Here is a 9,290-nt window from a genome sequence, read left to right on the forward strand (position 1 = left end):
CACACCGATGGAAACTTGATTTATGACAAAGAAGACAAACCTATAAAATGGAAAAGGATAGCATCTTCCACAAATGGTGCTGGCCTAACTGGATATCTACATGTATAAAAATGCAAGTAGATCCATATTTATCACCAAACACAAAACTCAAGTCCAAGTGGAGTAAAGAACTGAACTTAAAAACATAAACACTAAATCTGTTAGAAGGAAAATTGGGGAAGAGCCTTGAACTCATTGGTCAAGGAGACAACTTCCTGAACAGAACACCAACAGCCCAAGCTCTAATAAATGGGACCTCATGAGGCTGAGAAGCTTCTCTACGGCAAAGGACATTGTCAACAGAAAAAAGTGACAGCCTACAGACTGGGAAAAGATTTACACCAAGCCTACATTGGACAAAGGGCTATTAGCCAAAATATATAAAGAACTGAAGAAATTAAACACCACCAAACCAAATAACCCAATCAAGAAATGGGGTGCAGAGCCAAGCAGAGAATTCTCAACAGAGGAATATCGAATGACTGAGAAATACTGAAAGAAATGCTCAACACACTTAGTCATCAGAGAAATGCAAATCAAAACAATTCTGAGTTTCCATCTTACACCCATCAGAAGGGCTAAGATAAAAAACTCCAGTGAAGCACATGCTGGCAAGGATGTGGACAAAGGGGAACACTCCTTTATCGTTGGTGTTGAGTGTAAACTTTTACAACCACTGGGAACATCAATCTGGCACTTTCTCCGAAAATTAGGAATAGGGCTACCTCAAGACCCAGCTATTCTACTCTTTATATATAGAAATAGAAAATAGGCCTGTACTTTTGGAAAAGCCAAATTGTTACTGAGAAGCCAGGATTTTATTTGCATTGCAAAGCAGTTGACTGTGCAGAAGGTCATTACAAGGTCATTAAAGCACCAATAAAGTTTTTTCATTTTTCGTGTTTTGTGGACAAATGGATTGAGCTAGAAATGATCATAATGAGTGAGTTAACCCAGAAGCAGAAAGACTCAAATGGTATATACTCACTTATATCTGCATACTAGCCCAAGGGGCATGTTCCACGAAAGCCTTCACTTACCAGGAAACTGGGACAGAGGGGAGGACATCTGATTGGGACTCTAAATGAGAGAAGCATGGGAAAATAGCAAAGTAGAAGGATCCAGAGGGTCCTAGAAACCTACAAGTAGAACATTATGATAGGCAGATTTGGGCCCAGGGGTCCCGCTCAAACTAAGGCACCAGCCAAGGATAATACAGGAGGTAAACTTTAAACCCCTACCTAGATCTAGCCAATGGGCAGAACATTCTCCACAGTTGAGTCGAGAGTGGAATATGACTTTCTCACGTACTATGGTGCCCCATATTTGACCATGTCCCTTGGAGGGGGAGACCTGGTGGCACTCAGGAAGGACAGCAGGTTATGGAGAAGAGACTTGATACCCTATGAGCATATACAGGGGGAGGTAATCCCCCTCAGGAATAGTCATAGGGGAGGGAAGTAAGGGGAAAATGGGAGATAGGGAAGGATGGGAGGATACAAGGGATGGGATAACCATTGAGATGTAACAAGAATAAATTAATTTAAAAAATCAATCATAAAAAAAAAACCATTAAAATTGTCCAAAGTATTCATGAAGATATAGCTCAAGGAGCAGATACTGGGACCTGGGAAGTGTTCTAATGAAAAATGAAAAGCATTATTTTTGGTATATTAGATAAGTAAAAAGACTAAATAACTCAAATGGATGAAAGAGCAACATTCTTGAACTCTTTTTAAGAGGAAAACGAATTATACCACAGTGAGTGAAGTCAGTTTCAGAAAGAATAATTTGGAAAGGTTTTTGCCATCTGGAGATAAAAAAGAATGACATTTTCCTGAAAAATGAATTTATATTGTAATCTAAATCTAGATCTAGAATGCATTGAATAAAATAAGTTTCAGTATTCTTCAAAATGTAAATATTGAATCATTATTTGTACCTATAAATAACTGAAATAAATGCTCTTAACATTTATCTTTTAAACAAAATAACACATTAGTGTCCTCATAAATCATTGAGTCATTTGTATGAAATTATACAATAATCTATAAAGGATATACATTTTTCATTTTTAAAACAATCTACTTAAATATATCATCTTCTGCTGTGGTTTGAATGAAAACGACCCTCATAGGTTTCTATTTGAATAATTGTTTCCCACTTGGTAAAACTGTGGGGAGGATTAGGAAGTGTTGCCTACTTGGAGAACATATGTTCCTGGAGGTGAGGATCATAAGGTCTGAAAAGACATGTATTTCCAGTGTTACTTCTCCATCACATGGCTGCGAATCCAGATGTGGGATTTCAGCTTTCCCTTTGTTCTGCTATCATGAACTCTAATTCTCTGAAACTGTAGATTAATTTAAATGTTTTCTTTTATAACATTATGTTTTTTTCACAGTAATAAAAAAATAATGACTAATAAAGAAATTGGCACCAGCAAGTTTCTTGTTAATTTGACAGGCCTGACCATATATCTTTTTTGGAGTAGTGTGTAACATTTATGTCTTTGGACTAGAAAATAAGTTGAATACTATAAATAGGCTTCAATAAAAAGTGCTGGTAAGAAATTGGAAGACAGTAGTTCTGAGAGCACCAAGGACCAGACAGGGTTACCTCAACTGGTTTTAGAGGGGACAGTACTAACAACTAAACTAGAAAACTTTTTTGTGATATTTTAGTAAAGAGATTGGCTACTTTCTGTTTGTTTCCTAAGAATTTTCCTAGGGATAAATTGTAAAGGATGGGAATAATTTCCTAATAGGGGAGATTCTAAGACAGCCTAAAATTGACTCTACCATGTGGTTATTAGGTACAGATAAAATAAAAATAAAAAATACACACTTAAAAAATAAATGGAAGAACACTGGGAAATGTAATGCTGTTGTTAAGGCTTGAACTGAAAAAGATGAAAGGATTAAGAGAAGGCTGATATGAATTTGGATAAGATAACGATAATGGACAGACTCTACCTAGCAAGCATTCAACCTGTGAAAGCAAAAGGCCTAACTAAGGCACCAGCCAAGGAGAATATAGGCATTAAACTTCGAACCCCTACCATGACCTAGCCGACAAACATGATATTCTCCACCGTTGAGTGGAGAGTGAGATCTGACTCTCACAGGAACTCTGGTTCCCCTTTTCTGACCATGTCCCCTGGATGGGGAGGCCTGCGGCACTCAGAGGAAGGATAGCAAGTTACCAAGAAGAGACTTGATATTCTAAGAGCATACATAGGGGGAGGAGGTCTCCCTCAATCACAGACACAGGGGAGGGGAGAAGGGGGGAAGTGGGAGGGAGGGAAGAATGGGAGGAAACAGGGGAAGGGCTAACAATCGAGATGTAATATGAATAAATTAATAAAATTAAAAAAAAAAAAGAATTTTCTGCCCCTAAAATGCAAGAATAAATCAAGTCTGATTAAGATTCCAGAGTCCTAGGGTTCAGGGCACATTGATAATCATACTTAGTTTTAGAGGCACGAATGAAACACAGGTTGCAGGGTTGTAAATTCTTCCCTATCTCAATTCTCTCACATATAATAAAGGGAAAAAAAATGAACCTGGCTTTCTGTTCTTTATAGGGAAGCATGCAGACTGAAGGATTAGTGTGATTTCTACAAAAGGATTATAAAGGGACAGTTGCAAGCACAGTGTGATTGTTCTCACTATATCAAAAAGGTTTATATCCTTAAGTTTCGATGATTAACATATGTTAATAAGTATAATTAAAAGATGAAATTTGTGTTAAGTGGAATCCTGGATTAAGGCGCTATGTCTCCATTTCTTCTTGTACAGAGCCACTGTGTATTATGAATAGAGTGAATGTAGAGGCTGACTATGAACATGAATCTTCATTTTTGGCATTCGGTAGCCAGAAAAATGTAGAAAATGTCATCGCCCAAGTGCTATTGTCTTTATTTTTGTACATCTGCACTTATTCCCTGAGAACTTTGAAGAACTAATCGAGTTAGGTTTCTATCCAATTTTTAAGCTTATCTTTGTCTCATAACCTCACATTACCAAAAAGTCATGAGTATTTTAATTCATCCAAGTCATATAAAGGAATCTCATTTATATTAGAATAAAAAGGTGAAAAATCTGTCTCCAAAATTGCATGTACCTCAATTTAATTCAATTATAGCAGTTGTGTTTATAGAGAAGCAACCATGACTTGAAATCCAGTTGCAAGAGACCTGGTGAGTGAAACAAAAATTACAGCGTTTTTTTTGTTTTTTGTTTTTTGTTTTGTTTTTTTTCAGAGATAAAAACACTATCCAAAAGATTGTATCTTTTTGCTTTGTCAGAACACAGAAGAATATACACGCTTTTATGTGAGAGAACTCAATGTTACCTAGGAGTACAGTGACAGGATGACAAGGTTATAAAGGTGTCTTTGAAAACCATAGCCTCTCTCTTTTCTCTTCTCTCCTGCCTCCTCCCTAGCTCTGTTATGCCTTTTCTCTCCCCAGTCCCTTCTCCAGTTAAATTGCAAGTCATCAGATCCCAGTCTTTCATGAAATAAATATCAACTAGTAAATCAAAGTTGCCATTGAGAACATCTGGCATTGGCAAGATAAGCTGTTTTGAGGCCATAGAGAGTTCAAATGCATTAAAATTTTAAATACTTTTTCATAATCTGCTCCTAAAAAGAAGATTCAAGTTGAAAGTGATTAACAATGTTTGATATTTCCTCTTTGTGCTTAATATATCATTCTATAATAATTTCCTCTTATTGCTACATGTAACTCTTCTTTGAGAAAAATCAAGTATGGAAAGATACAAAAAGATATAAGGGGAAATTGTGGTATTTAGAAGCAAAAATTATGTAACTTCTACCTCTGTCTTGTTGGAAATTTGAACTTTTATATAAAAGTGGACAAATAAAAATAAAGTATATGGCTAGAGCAACAGTTACCTACCCAGAAGCCATTTTTAATTAGCCAGACCTGAGAGAGAGGTGGGTAATCACAATCCTAGGGATGGGGGAGCCTTAAAATCTGGCCAGCTAGCCTAACCTCCTTCACAAACCAAGCTAATTAGTGATTCTTCATTTAAAGAACATATTTATGGGATGGTAATATTTAAAGGGAAAGAAAGATGAAAGAAATAAAAGAAAGAAAGACTAGTTTTTAGAATATTCCAAATATACTAGACTGCAATGCCTTCACTTGCACCCCACAACAGGGTACTCTGAGAACAGATATTCCCATAGACCTAGTATCTGACACCCTCCTCTGTGCAGCAAAGGATAAGAAGATAACTCAGAACCACCCCATGTTCTTCAATCTTCTCAGTCCTACATTGGACATGACAAAATTTTGGCCATCCACTTGTCTTCCTGGATTTGATATTGAACATTGTTTGCCCCTAAGTCTCACAGCTTACTACTGTCCTCTGAAGCTCCACTCAGTTTTTAGGCCTATTCAGCCTTCCAACTTTGAAGCTGTTTTACTCCCCTGCGGTTGCTCCTTAACCTAGAATCATAATGTATTTTACAGCCACTGCCATGAATCTAAATCTGTATCAGCTCCCTGCTTCTGTCTCTAGCAAGGCCAGTATGTTCCTTAAACTATACTGTGGCCTCTTGGCCTTTTCCAAGCATTCTGCAACTAAAAATAAATAATAGATAGATAGATAGATAAAATATTGATAGATAAATGATTATGATAGATAGGTAGACTAGATATATAGATGATAGACAGATAGATAATTGATAGATGATATATAGATAGAAAGATAGATTAAATAGATTAGATAAATAGAAGCTTGTCAAGTTTCACTTGGGTAGAACTCTTTAGTTTATATCAATGCTATATTTTATGAGTAGATGTTTGTTCATGTTTTACCACAAGAAGTAAATATATCATGTAATATATCTAAATAGTATGTGTCTTATTCAATAAAATTATGGATAATAAACTTCTATGAGAAATATATTATCTCTTATAATATGGGATAACAACATGATACTAAAATAGGAAACAGTATGTAATCTGAAAAAAATCATTTTCATATTGCCTAATGCTTCTCTGTAGTATGCTATGATTCTTATACTACGCTTGAAGTTTGTCTTCATACTACCAACTTACTTTTTCCTGTAATAATCTATACAATGGTACTGAAAATGGAAAAAACTATACACTAAAGCAACTGAACTATGGGCTTGGCACTTCTCAAGTCCAAGTCATGTAAGTCGTCTATTTTTTGGCAGAGGGAAAGATAAAAACAATAAGTTTTCAAAGCTCAGAGTCAATTTTATTTCAATAACATTGTATGACAACAGAAAATTATAGTTGATAATGCAAAAAATGTTCTTAAAATTATCATTTTTCTGAAGAAAGCTAACAATTATCCTAAAATTTAAAAATTGACCTAGTACCATATGTATGTGATAGAGACAAAAATGACATATTAAATGTCATAACAATGAAATAAATTATAAAAATCATCAGTATTAAGAAGGCATATATTCATATCAAATAAAAATATTACATTTTTTGAAAATTCTACAAAATGGCTATTGATGAAAATGCTTTTAAATGTTTCAGTGTAACTCAAATGAAAGGTTTTATAAATGAAATGTGAACTAAGAAGATTTTACCAGAACACTGATCTTTCTGTAATATTCACAGAAATCAACACACTGTCCATTAGTACAGAATAAAAGACAAAAAACACTTCAGTGTAAAAAAAAATCCTGCATTAATGGGGCATTAAAGCTATAAATTAAAGCCACAAATGTCAGGAAATTTAGAATTAGAACTCCCAAAGAAACCTTAACTGTGACCTCTTGTACATGAACTCTGTTTAGAAAAATTGAGATTTTTGCCTTTATGATCGCATATCCCTGTGAAGGACAATTTTCAAAAGAAAATGGCCTTACAGCCACTGCATATGTTTAAAATTTTATACCTACTTATAAAATCAAACCATCAATTCCTTTATGACTACACAAGCTAATCACAGACAAAGAAGGGAATTTAGAATGTACCATAGTAAAAAGCCTATACTACAAGAGAGTGCCTAGACATACCAAACACCTATTGTTGCAAGCTCTCCTTTTGAGACATAGCACATATGTTCTGTATATATGCAACTTACTAGAAAAACATATTAGGAACCAATTTAAAATTAATGAGTGAATAAGGAATAGTTAGAAAAATCATTAAACTGAGAAGCAGAGGTTTTTGCTTCATATTTATGAATCTGTTTTCCTAGTGAAGACATTTTTTCCTCTAGGTCATCCTGTACATCTATGTAAAAAAATTATTGAGGCAAGACATGCCTTAGTTCCTTCTAACTATAAACAGAATATGCTTGTGACTTCATACATGTTTATATTCTAGAAGAAAATCATAAATGTGATTCAATTGTATTCTTTGGGAACTATAGTGAGGATGGTTGAGCAGAGAAAACATGTTGTGAAGCCACTGAACTTCTCTTAGATTTGCTCAGACTCTGTCCCTCAGGCTCTAATCTTTCTTTTGTATCTTATTGCTATATGTCTAAAAATGTTCACTCATTCATCCAAAAATTAGCTCAAAATTAAATGCAAAACATTACTTTTGGTAAATACAATTGGGAACTGTCTAATGATTGTTTTTTGATTTATTACATGATGCCCACTCTAATCTTGCATACTGTGAAACATTCTGCTTAAATGACAAGTGCAGAAAGGCCATATCATTATCATGGTGACATACAATTTGTCTCCTGAAAGTCCCTAATACTTCTTTTAAATCTAGCCAAATTTATTCACCAGAGTTAGCCCCTTAATCAGACAAAAGCCCATTAAGTGAACACACTTCTTTTAATGAGGAACTAGAAAAAGCCGAGTTTTTTAGTTCTATTTAGATCAAAGTATGGAATTATGCTTTATGTAAACATTTTCCTTTCTACTTTCTCAGATGTGGGGATGAAATGAAAGCCCTTCCCAAGCCTTTCTATCTCTTTATGAACTCTCCCTGGATGGTTCAACTGAGCTGCTCTAGCCTAACGTCCTCTCTAGCTGGCTGATTCAAACTGGCTTCCCTTAGCTTCTGACTGAATTGCTCTGCAGGGACACAAACTAATTCTGGCAATATGTTGGAATCTTCTGGCTCCTTCTCATTCTCTGGGTCTTTCTGTCTTCACCAGTGTGTAGTTTGTTCTCTCTGCAACCTGCCTTTGTCAAAACTGTTCCAGTAAGAAACTCTTATTCTGAACTCTTCTCTCTCCCTGTGTTGCTCGTGTGTGTGTGTGTGTGTGTGTGTGTGTGTGTGTGTGTGTGTGTTGATGCTCTTTTATTAATAAAATACATTCATTTAAGGAATAGAGACTTTAAAATTGCTGTCAGTATATGCAGTGCATAGCCTTAGAAAACTACACAAAGAAAACCGAAAATCCAAAGAAAAACAAATGAACATCAATAAAAACATCAAGATAAAAACCTAAAAAATATTAAGTTAAGCAATGCCCTTTTGTTGTAATGCTTTAACTTCAGCAACACTTATACATGACATGGCTTCAACACTGGACTACGGAGAGAATCTTACGCTTTTGGGTGTAGTCTGTCTGGATAGCAGGGTGACATTAACACATTCTTCCTTGTCAGATTTCCCACCATATATGCAGGGCTGAAGACTCAGTCACTTTGCTTTTGACAATCAAATGACAGAGTAATTCTTGCTCACTAGTGTATCCTCATCTGCTCTTAAGTAGCCTCTCTTTTCTGTCCTGTTCTCTTGAGAGTTGGGAAAATCCTATCTCCAATTTGTTCTGTCAAACTTTTCTCTGACTCATCACTTTGTCTGCCCCTCAATTGGGAGTCACTTTCAAACATGGCTGCTTCCTTCTATAAACTAACCTGACCTTCATTGTTTGCCACTAAAGGTGTGTCCTAAGGGCATGTTCATATTCCAGCCAGATCATTTTGTAATCCAGACCATCTCTGCATTCCAGCCAGATCACATAGACTCAGATGATTTTTAGATTAGATATCTTAGCAGAATAGGCATGGTGCTGGATCAAAATTCCTCTGCATTATTCTCCTAAAACGTTGTTGGGTAGCAAGGCCCTGGTGGCTCATGCCTTTAATCCCAGCACTCTGGAGGGAGAGACAGGCTGATTTCTGTGAGTTCAAGCCAGCTTGGTCCATAGTGAGGTCTAGGACAGCCTGGCCTACACAGAGAAACCCTGTCCCAATAAACAAAACAAAACAAACACACACACACACACACACACACACACACACACACACACACACAC

This window comes from Acomys russatus, chromosome 9 (genome assembly GCF_903995435.1).
Source record: "Acomys russatus chromosome 9, mAcoRus1.1, whole genome shotgun sequence".
Lineage (NCBI taxonomy): Eukaryota > Metazoa > Chordata > Mammalia > Rodentia > Muridae > Acomys > Acomys russatus.